Source organism: Lissotriton vulgaris, chromosome 4_1 (assembly GCF_964263255.1).
Source record: "Lissotriton vulgaris chromosome 4_1, aLisVul1.2, whole genome shotgun sequence".
Lineage (NCBI taxonomy): Eukaryota > Metazoa > Chordata > Amphibia > Caudata > Salamandridae > Lissotriton > Lissotriton vulgaris.
The window spans coordinates 910,862,422-910,884,070 of record NC_141691.1 but is presented as its reverse complement, the minus strand read 5'-3'; positions in this window follow the sequence as shown (position 1 = coordinate 910,884,070).

Here is a 21,649-nt window from a genome sequence, read left to right as displayed (position 1 = left end):
GGGTGCACAGCAAGATTGCTGCACTGCTGTGAGGCTCTGCCTGACCGAGCTATCATCCGCCCAATAGCTGCTGCATCGGAAGCCCCTGACGACTGCTGGAACCTGGGGTGTGCATTTGGTGGCCTGCTGCCTTGCAGAAGACAATCTTTGCGGCTTGCTGAGCCCTGGCTGTTACTGCATTACACGGCGTCTCTCCTGCCTCATTGTTGGGCCTAAAATGGTGGCCGCTGAGTCGCGGTGGGCCGCTGCAAAATCAACTGCCTGGTGTCCTGCCAGCCCCCTTTATGTAGCGGGAAGCTGTTTGCTGGAGGCGGCTGCTGATTGCTTCTGTGAGGGTTGCCAGCTGAGAAGTGCACGACTGGGACCCGCCTGGCGTTGCTGTGGCCTGCCGCATTGTTGGCGGGTTGTGGAGGTGGCATTGACGGAGAGGCCTGCAGCGGGGCTGAGGGACTGCGATTGCGGGGGAGTGACATTCAGATTGCCAGAGCCGGTGCCTGTCTGCACGGGGTGTGGTGAGTGGGGTCGGCCCTGCCTGCGGCTCGTGCTGCGGAGGTGGGATTGGACCTAGGTCGGGCCGTGCTCGGCTTGCTGCGCCTGACAAGGGGCTCTGTCTCTGGTGGTGGTGAGGCCTGCTCTTTGTGCGGCTCGTGGCTTTGGGAGGCTTGCCGCGGGCGCTTAACATTGCATGGGCCGGGGGACAGGAGCGTCAAACTTGGCAATTGGAGGGAGGCCTGCTGAGTCTGGGACGGCGGATAATGGGAGGGAGTTGGGCGTGTTGCCTTCAATGACTCTTTGGCCTAGAGCGACCCGGCTTGAAGTGGGCCCAGCCTTCCAGTGAGGATCTTTATACTGGCACTGTATATCGAAAGACGTGAAGGGCTGCATGTAGGGGGCCCCTCGCATGCTGTGTGTTGCTGACACTCTTGCATGCAACTACTGCACTGTGCCTGTTCGTGCCCAGATTGTTGTGGGCTCCTGATGGCTGCATAGGGGTAGCTTTGCAGATCTCACGCTTCCCCCCGTTTTGTGGTGGACTGTGGCCTACTGCACATTGTGTACTGTTTGCATGTGTGGCCCCGTGAGCTGTGGAGATTGTTGGAGCCCCTAGCATACTGTGCATCCTGACATTGGAGGACAGCCCTGCCTGCGCCTTGGTGAGAGATTAGCACCACTTCTGTATACCATTTGGGTCTTTTTGGGGAGCTGTGTGAACCCCACTTGTCTTGTGGTGCGGGGCGCTGATCTGGGTGGAGCCTGTGTGCTGTTATTACTGTTCATCTGCTGCTTCACACTCCAGTACTTGCAGTGAGGTCAACGGCCATGGGGCAAATGGACAAAAATCAATCTCGACTCACTTTGAGTCATGAAGTGCCCCCAAGACTCCGAAGAAGGCTGCTTCAGATTCGGAGGTGGATGCCCAATCAGACGGGCCCCCCACATTGGAGTCTACTTTAGTGGCCATGCAGCAAACCCTGCAATCTATTGAAGGGGCAATGACCGATGTCAATCACGGGCTTGACCATATGTCGTCCCAGCTAGAAAAACAGAGTGCACGAATGGGGGAGGTGGAACAGAGAGTCTCTGCCACAGAGGATGGCCTCTCCGCGGTCTCTGATAAGACCTTGAACATGGAACATGGAAAAAGTCCTCTCCCTCAACCAGGCAAAGAACGACAACTTAGAGGTGCAGTCCCGGGGCTGCCGGAATCGACGAATGTGGGCAGGATGGAGACCTACATTGAGCCCCTTATCATAGACATATTTGGCACTGAACACCTGTCCAACATGTTTATTGTGGAGCGGGCCCACCGGTCTCTGCCGGCTCGTGCTGTCCCGGGGGCTCCCCCCGCCCTGTCCTAGCTAGGGTCCTAAACTACAGGGACCGGGACACAATCTTGCATCTGGCTAGTGAGAAGGAGACTGTTGTGCATCAGGGAAATACGCTGGCCTTTTTCTCGGATTTCACGGTGGCCGTTCAAGCTGCAAGAAGGGAGTTTGGCACAGTGAAGCAGTTCCTGCGGAATGAAGGGGTCCATCTTGTATCCTGCCCGACTCCGCATAGGTGCTGCGGCTGATGATAAGATCTTCTCCTCCCTGAAGGCCACAATGAAACATGCTAAAAAACTGAAACACAGGAAGCGGGACTCTACAGAGACAGCAGACGAGGAGGAGTAGTGGACGAATTGTAGTTATTCTTTGTGACCCTCTTGTTCATGGTGGCATCTCTATGTGGTTTCATGCTGCAATGCTTATTTACTGCCTGTGCTAATGCCGCATTCCCTCACCCTTTTTTTCCCTATGAAGGTCTTTTATTCTGCATAATTCTTAGGGGGGGTCAGCTTTTTTGTGGTCATGGAATGAGATGGAGGGTTCAGCTGTCCCGACCTCCCGGGTTAATGTGGTTAATTGGTTTTTGCGAGGTCCTCACTTCCCTTTGGTCAACTTCTATGCATTAGCCTAGGTATGCTCGGGGCCAGTGACCTCTCCTGGTTTTCAGTGATCCAATCTTATTTTTTGAATCCTCACTGTCTGTCAATTTGGGCTGAGATGCTTTTTTATTGAGTGCTTGGTCAACTTCTGCACTGTGGGAGGATTGCGCATCTGTGCCCCCCACACATGGGAGTACCCCGTATATTGTTCTTTATTGTTGGGGGGTTGGACTAGGTTGGGTGTTGGAATGGCTTTGGCATGGTTGGGGTGCTGAAGTGGGTGGGGGGTTGGAGGGGATGGGACTGGGGTATGGGGAATATTCTGTGTTATTTCCCAAGTGCCAAAGAGTGGTATGTCGCATTGACTGCAGCTTACTGTTCATCTGCTCTAAATTCATCATTCAATGTCTAAATCTCTTGCAACCAGGTAATGGGTAGTCGTATCAAGCTTATCACATGGACCGTATGTGGCCTTAATACGCCACAGAAAATCAGGATGGTGTTAGCGGGACTAGATCGCTTGGGCGTGAAAGTTATTTCCTTCAGGAAACTCACCTAACCGCTACTTCAGCAACACATATAGGTGTGCGTTGGGCCAGCGTGAGAGCGTCTTCCTCATATTCCTCGTATGCGAGGGGAGTGCTGACCTTAGTGAAACAAGCATTTGCAATGCAATAGGTCTCGCATTAGGAAAGTTTGAGCTATTGGTATTGTAAATGACAAATTTTGTATTTATGTGTTGGTTTTGAAAATAGCTAAATTAATAGCTTTGTCATTTACAATGCCAATAGTTTTAACTTTCGCAAATGTGACACCTATAGCATTTGTAATGCAATATGTGTTGTATTTACGTGACTTAGATGTATTGATATTACAAATAACAATGGCTTTTATTGGTTAATAATTAATACTTAAATAAAAGTTATTGTAATTTATAATGGCAATAGCTTAAACTTTTGTAAATAACTTTTGTGAAGATTATGTTCAGTGTATTTTATTATGACGAAAATTCCAAGAACAGAAGTGAAGTATCAACACCTTTTTGTGACATTTGTAATAAAGCTTGAAACATTGAGAGAACATATTTGAACCAGTTGTTGAACGGTTGCACACATTGATGGTGTGGTAGAGATGAGTGATGTTTTGGTGGCGAACGAGTGATGCTGTAGCGCATAGTGATGTTGTGGTGCCCCTGAGTGATGCTGTGGTGGTGTTGCGTGATGCTGTATACTATGCAATGTTTTGTTTTGCTATCCTAGGTTTTGTTTTGTTATGCTATGCTATGCTTTGCTATCCTATGTTTGATGTGTTATGTTCTGCTATGCTGTGTTTTGTTATGCTATGCTATGTTTAGTTATGCTATGCTATGTTTTGCTATGATATGCTTTGTTTTGCTATGCTATGTTTTGTTGTGTTTGGTATGCTATGCTTTGTTTTGCTATGCTATGTTTTGCTATCCTATGCTTTGATTTGTTATGTTCTGCTATGCTGTGTTTTGTTATGCTATGCTATGTTTAGTTATGCTATGCTTTGCTATGATATGCTATGTTTTGCTATGATATGCTTTGTTTTGTTATGCTATGTTTTGTTGTGTTTGGTATGCTATGCTTTGTTTTGCTATGCTTTGTTTTGCTATGCTATGCTATGTTATGCTTTGCTTTGTTTTGTTATGCTATGTTATGTGATGCTATGTTATGTGATGCTAAGTTATGTGATGCTATGTTATGTGGTGCTATGCTATGTTTTGTGACGCTATGCTATGTTTTGTGACGCTATGCTATGTTTTGTGACGCTATGCTATGTTTTCTGAGGGGGCAGTGTGTGAGTGGTCTGTGTGAGTGGGCAGTGTGTGTGAGTGGGTTGTGTGTGTGAGTGGGTTGTGTGTGTGTGTGTGTGGGGGGGGGGGGTGTGGGTGTGTGTGTGTGTGGGGGGGTGTGGGGGGTGTGTGTGTGGGTGTGGGGGTGTGTGGGCGGGGTATGGGGGGGTGGTGGTTTTGTGTGTGTGTGGGGTTGTGTGTGTGTTGCTCCAGACTGAAAGCGCTTCCCCCATAGAGGTGCCCCCCGGAACAGGAAACTGTGCTCCAAATAAGTACCTCAAGAAGCTCCAGGCTGGGTTTCCAGCCCTCAAGCAATGCTGGCGCGAAGCCATTAATAACGGACATAAGGCATTTGACGAGGATGCCACTCACGCGCACACGTACCGCCCGGCTTGGTGCAGTTTTCTAATGTATAGCTTTGGCAATCCTTGGACCTTCGGTAATGCCAATAAAGCATTATTGCATTGCATTGTATCGTTGACTGTTTACATTCCTGGCCTACATACATTATGCAATGTTTCTTTGAAGTTCAGTCCAGACAGTTGTTTGTAATGGCTGCTTATCCCTTAATAACTCTCCCTGTCTCCACCAGCCCCCTCCCGCCCGGCCCCTGCAGGTCCCCCTCCCCTTGGTGTCAGGGCCCACCGAGCTGCCACATGGCCACTGATAAGAGTGATGGATGGGCTGTGGCTGGCTCCACTTGGTCAGTGCTCGGCTGGGAGCATCTTAGTGCACCAGTGGCCAGAAGTCTGTCAGTGTGAGAGGAGGAGAGTGGGAGGGCAGGGGGGGATGGAGGGATGCGATGGAGAGAAGCAGGGCAGGGAGGGTGGTGTAGATCAGAGCAGTCTTAGAGGGAGATGAGAAGTGGGAGGGAGGGAGTGAGGAATCTGGAAAAGAAAGGATTTAAAGGAAGAATAACGGGTGGAAAAGAGGAGAGACCAGTGGAGGGAATGATGAGGGGAAGGGGAAAAGAGAGCACAGCTACAGATGAAATAAATTGGTATATAGATGAAAGAGACGTTGGAGGGAAGAGTAGAATGGAAGAGAGAATGGAGGGAAGGAAAAGAGGGTTTAGATTAGGGAGGGGGGAAGAAGGAGAGGGCGTAGGAAGGGAGCACGACACAGATGGAAGGAGGGACACGACAGATGGAAGTAGGGAGGCAACACGGAGGTAGAGAGGCAACACGGAAGGCAACATATCACGCAGGGAAGGGGTAGGAGGCAACGGGTGGAGGGAAGGAGGGACGAAGGGTGTGGGAGTCAACAACACGGGAAGATGACCGGAGTGGGCAAATCACACAGACCGCATTCAACGGAAGGAAAAAACTGCCAAAAGGCGAAGTTAAACCTGGAAATATTCCCAAACCTAAACAAACCTGTGAGCACACACACATTACACGATGTGGGTGCGTGTATATATTATAAGAAGTGCTGGTTAACCGCAGGACGTGCAAAGTATTTTTCGCAAAGTACACTTTTAAGCCTGGATAAGCAAACATGGGATTATGAGACAAATCAACTCAAATCACATCAAATTGGGAATTATTCAAAACTAATTGTACGAACCATAAACGTCAGTTTTGCTGCTTCACTCAAACCCACATGGACTATGTAATTGCACCACCTAGTGGAGCAAGTCAAAAAGTGCAACTTGTTTTTCTCCCAAAAGCAACGTGTCCTCGATCAGCCAGCTCATCAAAAAGCTAATCTCGCCCAACAGACTCTCGGACTGCATATCATTATAACTACAAGGAATGGAGTCAGTCGCGGACACAGACACACAGCAGATGGAGGAGTGATATGCTAGAGGGATTACAAAATAATTGTATGTTAAGCCATCATATTGTCGCAGCTGACAAAATGCGATGTTCTAGTGGTCAAAAGTTCACATCCCACAGCAAGACAGACAGCCTTTATTTATCCTTAAGCTGTCGGTCAATTGACTACCATACAACGGATACAAAGTAGCATCGGTTATGTTTTGAAACTTTACAAATCCTGATGGAAAAGGCAGAAGTGCTGAATGTAGTACTGTATAAAAATGTAGTGTGTGATGCAATACTTTTTGGGGTTATGTGACTTACAAGCAACTCACAAAAAGCAATAAATAACTTGCTTTTAGCAACTTATCCGGCGTAACTAAACCACCCACGTGCCAGGTGCCAGCTGTACACATAGAGATTCTCCCATGGAGATAAAGTAACCCTTCACAGTAGATGCTAAAAAGCAGAAAAATAACGTGCTTTTAACAGCTAATTAATTACAACTATGCCAATAGTAGGCAACATTTTGCTGGCTTGTTTTTGCCTTAAAATAAATGTGGTTTTAGGCAGGCACTGTAGAGGGAGGGGGTGGGCTGCCTGCAACTCGACCTACCATATGGAGAAGGAGGGGGGTGGGCTGCCTACTGCAACAGATGGAGAGTGAGAGCAATTAGGGGGGAGGAGAAGTGAGGCCAGAGCGAGGGGAGTGGGCTGCCTGCTGGGAGAAGCTGGGCTGGGCTGCCTTTGATGCGCGTCACGGCCTGGGAAGCAAATGGCTGAGGCTTTGAAGGCTCGTGCATGAGAGCAGGTCACATGATTGGGCTGCACATGAACTGTTGGAAATCCTCCTTGAGAGCCAATCAGCTGCATGAAGAGAACCTTTGGGGAAAGAACTGGATCAGCGACATAAGGACTCACCCCTGGTTTCTATTTCTGCGAAATAGAAAAGTTGTGAGACCTAAAAAGGAGTCCCCTTTACGTAGATCAGAACAGAAAAGGATGATAATTGTCGGCTTGTGATTTTGCATGGCAGGCTGGGAGAAAAAAGTGTCCTGTTAGTGAATATTTATGGGCCTAATGTGGACGACCCTGAGTTTTCTCGGATGTGTGGCATAGGATATTGTCATTTCCCCCTGCTGAAATCATCTGGGGTGGGGACTTCAACTTATATCTGGATGCCATCAAAGACAGGTATGGAACTGGCGAGGCTAGACCAAAAAGAGCGTTGGATGTGTTGTGGGGGTTTATAGATGTGGGGCATGTGCATGATATCTGGCGTTTGCGTCACTTGGAGGCTTGCGAGAGTACTTTTGTGTCTTCGGCGCATGGCTCGTGGTCCCGCATTGATTTGTGGTTGCTTTTGGGAGAGGCTTGTCATTGGGTCAAGAAGGTCTCCCATGAGACCCGATCTCTCTCTGACAACTCCCCGGTGATCCTGGAGATGATACTACCATAATATCAAGCGCCACAATTTGTGTGCAGGCTTCAGTCGTTGGAGTTTAATAACCCGGTGTTTAAGCAAACTATGGCGGAGGCAATTGAGAATTATTTCAAAGAAAACGAGGGCACAGTGGATAGTGCGGGGGTCCTTGGAAGGCCTTTAAGGTCACCATCTGAGGGGCCTGCATAGGGGTGCAATCTGAAGTCCTACATGATATCCTCTGTCGGATATGGAAGCTAGCGGCTGACATATCCCTCCTGGAGCGTGCCTTTAATGCCGTCCCTACTGTAGATAAATTAGCACAGATAAGGGAACTGGCCACTGAGCATAACGACACTGTGGACCAGGAGCTACGCTACTGCTCACAACGTCGAATAGCTTGGTATTATGGGGAAGGTGGGCGGCCTAGTCGTTCTCTAGCCCAAAAATTGGCGGAGCCCCGTAGTCAGGAGCCCCTTAATGAGCTTATTGACGACACTGGTACCCCTTGCCACTCAACGGAGGCGCTTTGTGACATCGTACTGCAATTCTATGAAGATCTTTATGCTGCTAGGGAGTCCCCTCCATCTGGGGAGACGCATGACTATCAGGATGATGTGGCGCTAGGGTGGCTGTCCAATGCCCCTAATGAGTATTTGGTGTAGCCCTTTGATGAGGAGGATGTGAAGGAGGCTATAATGGCCTTGCTGACCTGTAAGGCAGCTGGGCCTGATGGTCTGCCAAGTGAATGTTAAAAGGCATACCCGGCGGGTTTGGCTCCGCGGTTACTTGAGGTCTATGCCGAAGCCTATGATAACGGGATTTTGCCACCTTCGCTCCGGGAGGCCTTGCTAGTTACCCTATTAAAACTAGAAAAGCTCCCCAATCAGTGTGGATCTTATAGACCACTCTCAATCATTAACATTGACACGAAGATATTGGCAAAAATGATAGCCACTAGGCTCCAGCCCCTGATTCCCTGATTAGTATTACCAGATCAGTCCGGCTTCGTTACGGAGCGCTTCACTAAGCATAATCTGTGCACGTTATTTTCCAAACTGCACTATTTTTAACCAGATTTCCAGGCGGTCGCTGTGCTGCTTAATGCAGCAAAAGCATTTGATTCTGTACACTGGTCATACATGTTTACAGTTCTGAGCAGGATGGGGTTTCCCCCCTTCTTCGTGCAGTGGCTTAGAGTTCTTTATAATGGGCCGGTTGCCAAGGTGTGGGTTAACGGCAGGGTCTCGTCTTTATTTTCTATAGAGAGAGGCACGAGGCAGGGCTGTCCCCTGTCACCAATGCTTTTCTCTCTGGCACTAAAGCCTTTAGCATGTAAACTTCGCCAGAAGCATTCTGCCGCAGCATTACGGTTCCGTCACCGACCGCTGATTGTTTTCCTCTATGCGGACGATATGTTGCTCTATGTCAGGGAGCCTGCTATATATTTATCTCCACTGATAAGGGAATATGTCCAATTCTAGAGGTTCTCGGGACTTGGCATCAATTGGTCCAAGTCTGTAGTCTTCCCACTAACGGTGCACACAAGGGAAATTGACCTCGACTTTCCATTGGCCTGGACCTCTGAGCCTGTGAAGTACCTAGGGGTGTGGATCCACAGGGATCCAGAGGTAGTCATAGTGAAGAACTATGGACGTTCTATCACATGCATCACAGAGCAGGCAGAGCGATGGTCGCATCTTTCATTATCAGTGGCAGATAGAATTGCAGTGGTAAAAATGGTATTCCTGCCTAAGATGCTGTACTTCTTTATCAGCATACCCGTTAAACTGAATATAGTGCTATTCCGCATGTTGCAGTCGGCGCTGTTGTCCTTTGTTTGGGGGGAACCACCCCAATGTCGATGGAATCTACTGGTGCAACCCTTTGATAGGGGGGTTTTGAGGCTCCTGATCTTCGTCTCTATTACCTCTGTGCGCAGGAACACTTTGCCCATTATTGGCACTTCCCACAACGCTTTCAACCACATGTGGCTATTGAGGCTGATGCTGTCCTTCCCATCCCGGTACAGGCGATGGTCCTGTCGGGTCTTAGGTGGGCCCAGAAAGGAGATAAACCCCCTGATGTGCACGTCCTGGGCTTGTCGGGCGTTAGCCGCTAGGGCACAGCTCTCCCATTTGTATGCTCCTCTTCTGCCTATTGCGTTTCACCCGGGAGTGTCGACGGCACGGGAGCCCTTCGATTTGAGGGAGCGTGCGACGGCAGGCATCGTCAGGGTAGGGGATCTGTGCAAGGAATGCCGATTCAAAACCTTTATAACGCCTCCCAACGGGAACGTGAGTTAGAGGAGCACCAATCATGCCAGCACTGGCAGGCTGCGATAAGCAACCCAATCACAATGGAGGTCTGGACGGCATGCTGTCAGCTTACAGGCCGGCTTACAGCCAACTGCAACCTCATAATCATCCATTTTAAGTACCTGCATCAGGTATATTACTCGCCATTGAGACTCTACAAGTATGGCCTGAGAGAGACAGCGAATTGTGTGAGATGTGGTGCCACAAATGCTGATTTTTACCATGTTGCATGGCTGTGTGGGACTGTGCTAGCCTTCTGGACTGATGTGACTCATATTCTGTCGGAGGTGGTGTTGGAACCTGTAGACTGTATGCCCGAGCTGAGTCTTCTTGGTTATGTGAAACGCTTAAAACCAGCTAGTAGACGCATTGTCGTGATCTCCACTTTGTTTGCCAAGAGGGCGGTGGCGCAGATTTGGGGATCGAGATCCTCTCCCAGTATAAAGCAATGGCTCAGGGACCTGGTTTACTGTAGAGACCAGTTACAAGCGTATGAGGAGGAATTACCGGAGTCCTCCCACCCCAAAGACTTCTGGAGCCCCATTACGGCATATTTGATGGCTCATCCTGATTTATTTTGAATGGTACTGTTGTATGCGATGAAAGTGTTGTATTGGCCTTTGATGTACACCTAATGGACAAGATCTGGACTACTACCAAGCCTGACTCTAATATCACCATATACGTGGAACGGAATTTACTGATTGTAATTTGACTAATATGTAGAGATTGCAGTCATAGCTGAAGGACTGGGTTCTTTAAGACCCAGCGGTGCCAGGGCACAACACCTGAAACCTTCGTGGGTAACCTGCTCCGGCGTACAAATGACAGAGACATGGGACACTTCCTTCGACGTCAAAGATTCAAGGTTTATTTGCTGCAGGGAACACAGAAGTCACGACAAGTACACCACGTGCAACTTGGGGAGACTGCTTCAAATTGGTTTTGTGGATCGCTCCTTTTATACAGTTTTTACCCATATGATAACATTGAACACAAAAGTTTACAACCCGGTTCCCATCATTATCCCCCAGAGGGGTCGCTTTGGTCACTTTGAAACACATCAGGTCCGAAACATAAGTGCGGAAACATTTGGCGGTTCCCAACTGTAAAAACCATCTTCCCACCATTAGCGAATTCCAATCAGCAGTAAAACAGATCGAAATAGGAACAAGGACAGGTGTAGAGGAAGACGGAGACAGTGGGGAGATCGGAAAGGGTGTAAAAGGGGAGGTATTGGGAAACACGAGATACAGGCATCAAAGGGACGTGCCTAATGAGATGCACGGCTGAGACAATAAGTCCGTGCGGCAAGATGAGCCTTGAGCGGCGCCATCTGCCTTACAGTAGCATCCCCCTCGTCATAAAGACACTTACAAAGAACATGTGTCTTCCGCAAATATCTTGGGAGTCCCAGGGTGGCGAAGCGGACATCGTCCGTTCGCTGGCTACTTGAGGGCAAGAGACAAAAATGGATGCCGTATCTAAGATGGAACCCGTGGGTACAGATGAAAAACCCACATAACAAACGAACGGTTTAAGTTAGCACAGCGAAACTGCGCACACTTACTAAACTCGTCATTTGCGGTTCATAGATACCAGACTCGACCATATTCGTGCGAGTCGAAAACACCATTTAAGATTGTCACGGAACCTCAGACGCTCCTTTTGCCCTCATGTAGGCAAGCACTAGTCGGAATCATATTCGATATTCATCAAACCATCGAGATGTTGCTGTAGCATAGCTCTGTCCAAACGAGTCCCCTTGGTAACAGGTGGTTGTCTCATACACGTTGTAGCACAGAGGCCACATAAGGCAGGACCACACTGCACACAAAGGCAACACGTGAACAGGAACACTACAACGACTCCGATGATCATCAGAATCTTCCAACCCCAAGTCGACATCAGGCCCCAAAACCATCCAAGTAGCGTCCAATCCCCTACGTCCACGTGTATGGATTCGGAGATCTTATGCAACCTCGAGATGGCTTGATAGACAGTAGGAGCATTATCTGGAATGAAAATGCAGCAGCTCGAATGGATCACCTTACATACCCCACCTCGATCTGCTAAGATGACATCTAAAACCATACGGTTTTGTAACGTCATAAGTCTCTCCGCCTGAAGTTCTGTGGTGATATTACCAAGGGCACTGGCAGTAATATTAGCTGTAGATTCTACCACTCGAGTCAACTGTCTCAGGTTCCTACTATTGACCATAGGTCCCCAAAACGGGAGGAAACCCTTGAAAAAGTCTCCTGCCTCTTGACCGGCAGTATCCTCTTCGCTAATTACGCCTCGTACAATTCTAGTCTTGTGATAATCGGCATCTACAGTGAACGTCGGAGGCAACAGATTTGCAATGAAACATGAGCCCATGAAGTCAGCGGGCAACCATGCATATGCACGATCATAGCAGATAAAGTATGTACCCTTGGCAGCCAGGAACACAGGGGACGAGGACATCGGCAGAATGTAATTTTCAGTGCAAGCACTTGCTCCAAGTCGGGCTTGCGATCTTCGGCCACGACCCATGAGACAGAAATTACCAGTGTGGGGTACGACCCATATCGGAGGCGAGCTTTTAAGATGCTTTTCGCTAGTGAACACACTATATTCACCTCTACTTAGGACCCTATAGGCCTGTATCTCTTCTTCGGGAATAAGCGAGGGATCATAGATATCACTATCTAAATCCTCTATTGCTATCGACAAAGGTTTTTGATACGAAGTAGGTCCAGAGTAGGGGGAACGTGGTTCTCGAATGGGGTGGAAACCCAGTGCGCTTCGAAACATTGTTTGAAATGCTCGAGCTGACCATTGGGAACTATACGGTAACACCACATATGGAATTCCCTTATCCGTAGTGTGTGGCATCAACCCACACACCCAACAATTAGTAGTGTTAACCACTAACTGATGCTGATGAAGGAGCTGAATAAAGGAATTGTTGCGGAATTCTACACGTCTAGCCTGTTCGTGTTCCGGTAACATGTGAAAGGAATGAGGAGAAACAGTAGAGGTAAGATTAGAGTCAGGAGTAGGAGTAGGTGTAGCAGGCAAGAAGTAAGACATCGTATAATACACCCCACCCGCCAATAATGCAGAAACAGTCAAAAACAATACAAACAGTTGGAATATGAAACATTTGGTACGACTGAGTTGCTGCAGCTTGAATCTGTGGACTTGAGCTCCCTCCAAATCATTCAGCTTCGAGAATGGCATTCCCTACGACCGTCCGCAACGTTTCTTGACGCACTTCGTTCTGTGCAGCAATAGTCAATCCCTAGGAGTTCCCAGGAACCGACGGCCTTTAACCTAGCGTCAAGACCTACTGTCCAGAAGGAAGTACGCGCGCGGCCCTACGGCCTTCAATGCACAGTATGTATATATGCGAAAACAAAGTCTCTCAGCTGCAAAAGCAAAAGTATAAGGAATGAAACTCAATATATATATATACAAAATTAATCACAGTAATACGAAAGTTCAAAACTGATCACGGAAAACGGGATAATGCAGTTGTCAATACAGTAAAGCAAGATCTTTTTATTTGTCCTTAGTGCGAGATCGCAAAAAGTATCGGGTTTTCCCAGGACGTGTCTGCTCGTCAAACAAAGGATCCGTTGAAGGGACAGCGTCCTGCTGATCAGTTGAGTGTTCTGGTCTTGAGTCTTTTGATGCTAATCGTTCAACAGTGTCTTTCTGCTGCGCTGAGGGTTCTTCAACAAGCTGTGCGTCGCTAAAAGGCACAAACGCCGGCAATGTTTCTGTTTCAGATGACGCAATGCCTCTTCTTACCCACGGGTCTGCTGGCAAAGGGATGGGGACTCTTTTGGTGTGCATGGCATGCACCCAATTCTTACGTCCCTCAAGACGAACAGCAGTCCTCGTGGCAAGGAGCACTTGGTAGGGTCCGGTGAACCTCGGGTCCAGGTTATTTTTGCGTGAAAAGTTTCTCGTCACCACCCAGTCTCCGGGCTGGAGCTGGTGGCCTGGACCCTCCGTCTGCGTCGGCAATGCGTCGTAAACCTGTTGGTGAATTAACCTCAGTTTAGCAGTCAAGTCATGTAGATAATCGATCAACATTGGGTACTCAAGATCAGAAAACATTCCTGGCCTAGGAACCCCCCACACATTCGCAGGACGGCCGAACACTATCTCATAGGGACTAAGCCCTACTCGGGAGTGTACAGTCGCCCTAGTTGACAGTAATGCCAAAGGTAAAGCGTCAGGCCACGAAAGACCAGTCGTAGCCTGAATCTTTGCTAACTTTAGTTTAAGGGTGCCATTGTACCCTTCAACCAATCCAGCTGACTGGGGATGATTGGCGCTATGGAATTTCTGGTTAATTCCAAGGCCCTTACACACACTCTTCATCACACTACCCACAAACTCACTTCCGTTATCTGACCACACAACTCTAGGCATTCCATACCGAGGAAAATATTCCTTCAGTAGGATTTTCGCAGTAGACAAAGCAGTATTGTCTTTGAGAGGATAGGCCTCGATCCATCGGAAGAATGCGCAAACCACAACTAAAACGTATTTCAGGTTATTGCATCGCTCCATATGGATGAAGTCCAATTGAATCACCTCAAAGGGATACGAAGGAGGAGCAAAACTGCCAGGAGGAGTTGGGGTTCCTTTGCCAGGATTGTACATTATACACACCATACAATTCTTCACCAGACGTTCAGCACATTTCGTAATACCATCATTCTTCCACACAGGAGCCAGCAACTTACAAATACCTTTCGCGCTAATATGTGCTAACCCATGCGCCATTGTCACAACGGCCAGCACATACGCATCAGGCAACATCCATCTTTTCTGATCCGACAAATCAATCCAACAACCGTTCGCATCCAACTTTCCCGTACTTTCTTTCCATTTCATCTTTTCAGTCTCGGTGGCCTCATTCTGAATTGCTTTCACACTCTCGATAGTGTCTTCACACATACTCGATTCTGTAGGCCATCTAACCGAACTCGTCACATACATTCGAGTGCTAAGGTTCCGGGCAGTCTCCTTAGCAGTCTCATCCGCAAACGCGTTACCACGACCAACATCATCCGTCACCTTACGATGCGCACTACATTTAACAATCGCAACTTGCGTAGGCAAAGTCAATGCATCCAAAAGATCATTCACAAGCTGGCCATGCTGTATCTTCGTACCGTGCGACGTCAAGAAACCTCTCTCTCTCCACAATCGTCCAAAACTATGTGCAACGCCGAACGCGTATTGGCTATCGGTAAACACATTCACACGTTTCCCTTTCGCTAACACACACGCTCTAGTAAGAGCAATCAGCTCCGCAGCTTGGGCAGATTCAACCTTGCAGTCTCAACAACAGTATTCAACGTTACAACAGCGTAAGCAGTAGTCACATCGCCATTCGGCAACTTAAAACATGACCCATCCACATACAAGGTACCATCCGGATCTTCCAATGGGGTGTTTTTAAGGTCCACTCGACCTTTTGTTTCCTCTTCAGTCCTCAAGTAGCAGTCATGTTCTGCTACTTCATCTGACTCTGTGCTAATTGGTAACAGAGTTGCCGGGTTCAGAACGTTACAACGTTTTATCTGAATATGGCTTGCCAAGAGCGTCAATTCGTACCCAGACAACCTCGCACTCGTCAAGTGCTGAGTTTTCGTTCGATTCAAAAGAGTATCGACTGCATGCGGAACCATCACCGTAAGCATATTATCCATGACCAATCCTGCTGATTGTCGGATGGAGATCGCGGCTGCCGCAGTTGCTCTCAAACAACTCGGCAATGCTCTAGCTACCGGGTCCAAGGTTGAGGAAAAATATGCACATGGACGTTGCTTACCACCAAAAGGTTGCGTTAAGACACTCAAAGCACAACCTTCCCTTTCGTGAACATATAATGTAAACGGCTTACTGTAGTCAGGGGTACCCAACACAGGAGCCGAACACAATGAATCACGCAGTTCAGAAAAACTTTTCTGACATTCTTCCGTCCATGGTAAAGGAGTCGAAACATCCTTGCACGTAAGAGCCACCAATGGTTTCGCTAGCAATGAAAAATTAGGAATCCATTGCCTGCAGTACGACGTGATACCTAGAAAGGCACGCACATCTCTTTGGGTTTTTGGCACAGCCATTCGCGCAATTGCTGAAATTCTCTCTGGGGTCAATCGCCTTCCCTCCTTTGACAATAAGTGACCTAGATAGGTTACTTCTTGACAACAATATTGGAGTTTAGAAGGTGACACCTTGTGATTTAACTCACAGAGATGTTGCAGCAACGACACCGTAGCAATCTTGCAAATGTCCTGAGTGTCAGCAGCCACCAATAAGTCGTCAACGTATTGGATCAAGGCCGCACCGACCGGCAACCTAAACGCATCCAGTTGACCCTTCAAGGCTTGGCTGTAAATAGATGGACTTTCACAGTAGCCCTGAGGAGCGCGTTTGAACCGGAAGCTACGTCCACCAAGAGAGAAACCGAAAAGGTCCCTGCTCTCCTTGGCAATCGGGATGCTGAAAAACGCGTTTTTCAAGTCAATCACCGAAAACCATGATGCAGAAGCTGGAATCAGAGTCAGTAGCGCCGTGATGTCAGGCACAACGGGAAATTGAGGAACCACAATCTTATTTACCTCCCGTAAATCGATAACAAAGCGATAAACAGGTGGTTTTGAAGGATCAGTACGTTTAAGAATGGGCAGCACAGGGCTGTTGCACACGTTTCCCCGAGTCTCTTCAATAACATCTTTCTCGATCAAATCATAGATGATCGCCAACAGTGCTCGTTCACCATCAAGGGAGATACGATATTGGGGAATACGTGGCAATCGCACATTAGATTTCAGCTGTACAACATAAGGGGAGATATCAAGTAGGCCCACGTCATTTGGACCTGTTGCCCACAAAGACGCAGGAAGAGAACTCAATTCCGGTGGGAGCTTATCGAGGGACAAATACATAGGAGAGACAACCCTCTCTCCTAACGTAAGCTTTACACCCGCAGGAGAACAATACAAAGTCGCATACAAACGTTTAAGCAAATCCAGGCCCAAAAGATTTTCGCCACAACCCGTAGTCAAAATCAACGGAGCTTCTAGCTCACGTGGCCCAATTTGAAGGGGCAAAGGGCGCGAAACTGGATTGCTAACAGGGGCGCCAGAGAATCCAACGGAAACATTTGTTAAGCCAGACAAAGGTGCGCCAGGGAGTTTCGAATGCATGATAGAACTTTTCGCTGCACCAGTGTCCAACAGAAAAGGCTCAACGACGCCCGATGTAGCAACTGCGACGTAAGGCCCTCTCTGATCAACCGGAACTGATACCACTCCCTCTCCTTGTCTTCGGCTGTCCTAGTAGTTACAGTCGTCAGTTTCCTGATCGACGTAATAATCGTCTACATTGTACTGCGCAGATCGTCCTTGCGATGATCCACGTTGATCGAAACAATTATTAGAATTAGATGAGTTATCTGAACGATCAGTCTGAGAACCACGACCTCTACCACGTGATGCCTGCTGCGAACCACCACGACCTCCTCTAGACGAGTTACCGCTGTTACGTTCGCTCAAAACAGGACAATTGAATTTAATGTGTCCCTCCTGTCTACAATAAGCACATTGATTGTACCCTAACGAGGATCTTTGGGAGGAGGAGTCGTTACGAGTTTGGGATCTGTTCGATTGCGGCTGCGATCTATTCTGTTGTGAATTATTCTGATTCGAACGTGGAGGATACGCTTGCTGAAGCAACACTTTAGTTTTTAACTCTTTCGTCTTTTTGTCAGCACGGTCGCTCTCTTCTTTCTCTCTATTCTCATAGTATTGTGCCGTAGCCAATATCTGAGCCGAAGTAGAAACGGCCCATGCACTTTCCGAATTCCTCAATTTATTACTCAAATCGGGCAGTAAGTTTGAAACAAATTTATCCACGAACAACCTTTGACCGCCCTCAGTACCCATATCCTGTCCACTATGGTCAATGAATGCCTCCTCGAACCTCGTAAAGAAGTCGGAAACACTCTCATCTTTCTTCTGCTTGCAGGCTGACAATTTGTCCCAATTTACCTTCATAGCTGGCATAAGAGTTTTCATTAGCGTAATAATTCTTTGAGGAAGGTCAAGAATCAACTGATCGGGTTTAGTAGCAGCCATTTGTCCGGCATCTGCCGCTACAATGGCAGCCCAAGCACCACCTAATTCAGCCGGATGATTTTCATGGCGAATCTTAGCCCATACCGGTTGCGGTACGACATTGCCGAACAACATATCGATATCGGCAAGATTCATTACCGTAGCATCTACGAGCTGCGATAATTCCTTGTAATACCCTGTAGGATTTTTACGTGGGTCAGGCAAAGATTGCTTCACCTGTAACACTTCCGAGCGTTTCCATGGGAGATGTATCCATACTCTCTGGAAGTGCGCCAATACCGGAGGTTGAGCATTAGGATTTGCTGGTATCCAAACCGGTGGAACTTCACGCATAGGGAATTGACCAGACTCATCTGGCAGTCTTTCGACATCCTCAACAAACAAAGCTTGAGGTATAGGAGCGGGACGAAAAGATAGCAATCGCTCGACAGCACGTCGAACGTTGGTATCCACTATCAGCCCATTTGCGAACTGAAGCTGAAGATCAGACAAAGCGGCGAGCACCTCGTCAGGCGCATCGGTCGCTATTTGATCATAAAGGAACTTACACATTTCATTAAACACATATCTCTGGGTTGGTATATTGAATTGACAAAACGTATCGAGGACGACACGGGGTGGACACCTAAGAGGATTTACCATCCAACCCATCGCCATATTATATAACGCAACGCGTTCTCTATTTCCAGGAAGCTGACTACGTCTCTGAGGACCATCAGAACCAGCGGACCCATGAACAGGTCCGAGCGAATGAAAGAAACTAGCCGCAAGAGGAGAATTGCGACTACGAGTAGAGGGAGAAGAATAAGACACAGGACTAACAAGAGAAGGAGTAGAAACAGTAGCAACAGCAGGAGTTAACAAAACAGGAGCAGTAGCAGGAGCAGTAGCGGGAGCAGGAGTATGTGGAAGCGGAGGAGCAGTAGGAATAGAAACAGACAAAGGAGCAGGAACAGTCGGAAGAACGGGTGCAGGTTGAGGAGCAGGCACAGGCGGAGGAGGAATAGGTGGAAGAATAGGTACGGCAGGGACCACAGGAACTGCGGTACCCTGTACGTACGGAGGTGGCGACTTCATAAGATAAGACATTAAGGGATCCTCAACTGGCTCTTCCTTCTTTTCCGACTCCGTAGGTAAAGCGGGATAACATTTATCTACAGTCATGCGCTGTAATCGGTCAAACACTTCCTTATCCTTAACCTCCTTATCACGCTGAAATTGCTCTGCTTTCTTCACTATGGTAGCAACATTATCTCGCTGATTACGTTTAGTCTGTCTGATTTCTTTCTGTCGGGCTTCTTTACGCCACAACCGAAAGGCATCAAACATGGCCGGCCTTGACTTTCTTTCAAACAATTTAATCTCTAGATTATCTAAGATCGGGGCCTCGAAGCTACCATGAGGTGGCCAACGAAGGTCGCCGTCCTTCTTTGTATATTTAATCCAATAATCGTTAAAGGTAATTGGGCCTAGCCCATGCTTACTATAGAGCTCATAAGTGGGAGTTCCAACCGGAGGTATCGGACACGAGTCCTCCAGTCGGGAATCCGTACCGCAAGGTCTGAAACAACTAAACAAAGTACTGCGACCAGGCATCTTGCACACTAGCCGAGTTTCACAAACTTCAAGGGTTACGGGATTTACCAAGTCCCAGCAAAGAACAAAAACCCTCGGTTTTTGGCGGCTGCAGTCGTCAAACAACACAACAAAGTACGCTAGCAAAGTGTCACCGACAAAAACACTCACACAGCGTTAACAACAAAAAAACACTCGCTAAAGTGTCAACAACCAAGAACTATGGGAGCGACCCACAAATACTTAACTCAAAAATCGATGGCGTCACCAGGAAGGCCCGTCAATCGTCTCGCTATACCAAGGTCTACGCCAGGCGCCAAAACAGGTCTACAGTCAGGGCAGCAGTCCGTCGCAGCCGTCAGGAGGCGGGAATCTTCGCGGGAAAAGTCTTCGGGCCACTTATTTCGACAACAGGATCGATGAAGCGGAGTGCACCTTCCCTTGGAGATTTCACACGAAGTTCCTCACGATCGTCGGGCTTGGACCGGTACCACTGATGCAGCCCCACGTTGGGCGCCAACTGAAGGACTGGGTTCTTTAAGACCCAGCGGTGCCAGGGCACAACACCTGAAACCTTCGTGGGTAACCTGCTCCGGCGTACAAATGACAGAGACACGGGACACTTCCTTCGACGTCAAAGATTCAAGGTTTATTTGCTGCAGGGAACACAGAAGTCACGACAAGTACACCACGTGCAACTTGGGGAGACTGCTTCAAATTGGTTTTGTGGATCGCTCCTTTTATACAGTTTTTACCCATATGATAACATTGAACACAAAAGTTTACAACCCGGTTCCCATCATTATCCCCCAGAGGGGTCGCTTTGGTCACTTTGAAACACATCAGGTCCGAAACATAAGTGCGGAAACATTTGGCGGTTCCCAACTGTAAAAACCATCTTCCCACCATTAGCGAATTCCAATCAGCAGTAAAACAGATCGAAATAGGAACAAGGACAGGTGTAGAGGAAGACGGAGACAGTGGGGAGATCGGAAAGGGTGTAAAAGGGGAGGTATTGGGAAACACGAGATACAGGCATCAAAGGGACGTGCCTAATGAGATGCACGGCTGAGACAATAAGTCCGTGCGGCAAGATGAGCCTTGAGCGGCGCCATCTGCCTTACAGTAGCATCCCCCTCGTCATAAAGACACTTACAAAGAACATGTGTCTTCCGCAAATATCTTGGGAGTCCCAGGGTCGCGAAGCGGACATCGTCCGTTCGCTGGCTACTTGAGGGCAAGAGACAAAAATGGATGCCGTATCTAAGATGGAACCCGTGGGTACAGATGAAAAACCCACATAACAAACGAACGGTTTAAGTTAGCACAGCGAAACTGCGCACACTTACTAAACTCGTCATTTGCGGTTCATAGATACCAGACTCGACCATATTCGTGCGAGTCGAAAACACCATTTAAGATTGTCACGGAACCTCATAGCGTCACCGTAGAGTGGTGCACATATGCATATGTTTGGCCTCCTGGGATGGGGTTAGGGGTGGGGTGGGAGCGGGGGGTTCTTGAGTTCTATGAAAGTCATTTGCCTCTTATTGATTCATATTCTTAAATATGTCCCTTTTTGGGAATGTACTTGATAAAATGGATAAATAAAATTTACAACAAAAAAAAAGGTTGTATCAAGGTGTAAAGAGACTTGGTACGCTGGGCATTTTCGGGAATGTAGGTACACCCGAAATTCAAAAAGCCCAGTAAAGTAAAACCTCGACCTTCATTGTTGAGCTCGTAGCCCAGGAACAACACTGTGTAGTCTGCAATGTGGGATTTTTGCAAACTTACATTTATAGCCCAAATCCGCAAAACGGTGAATTATTCGGTCTACACAGCACAGATGTGGCCATAATTCGTCATCTGTGAGATAGATGTCATTCACATACGAACATGCATCTGCGTCTAGCCCCTCCAAGAGCGAGACTACGCGGGTGGCAAAAATGCCAGGACTGTTCTTATAGCCCATAGCCAAACAGCGAAATTGATGCTGTTTGCCACCACTGGTAAAAGATGTCCATTGATTACCAAGAGGGGAATGATTGTGGGTAAAAAAAAACATTGGATATGTCAAGTGTGGTTTTAAACCTTTGACACACAAGACTATTCACAAGAGCTGAGCTGTGTGTATTCTGTACCGCACACGTACGACAATGGGAGTTCAAGTGGT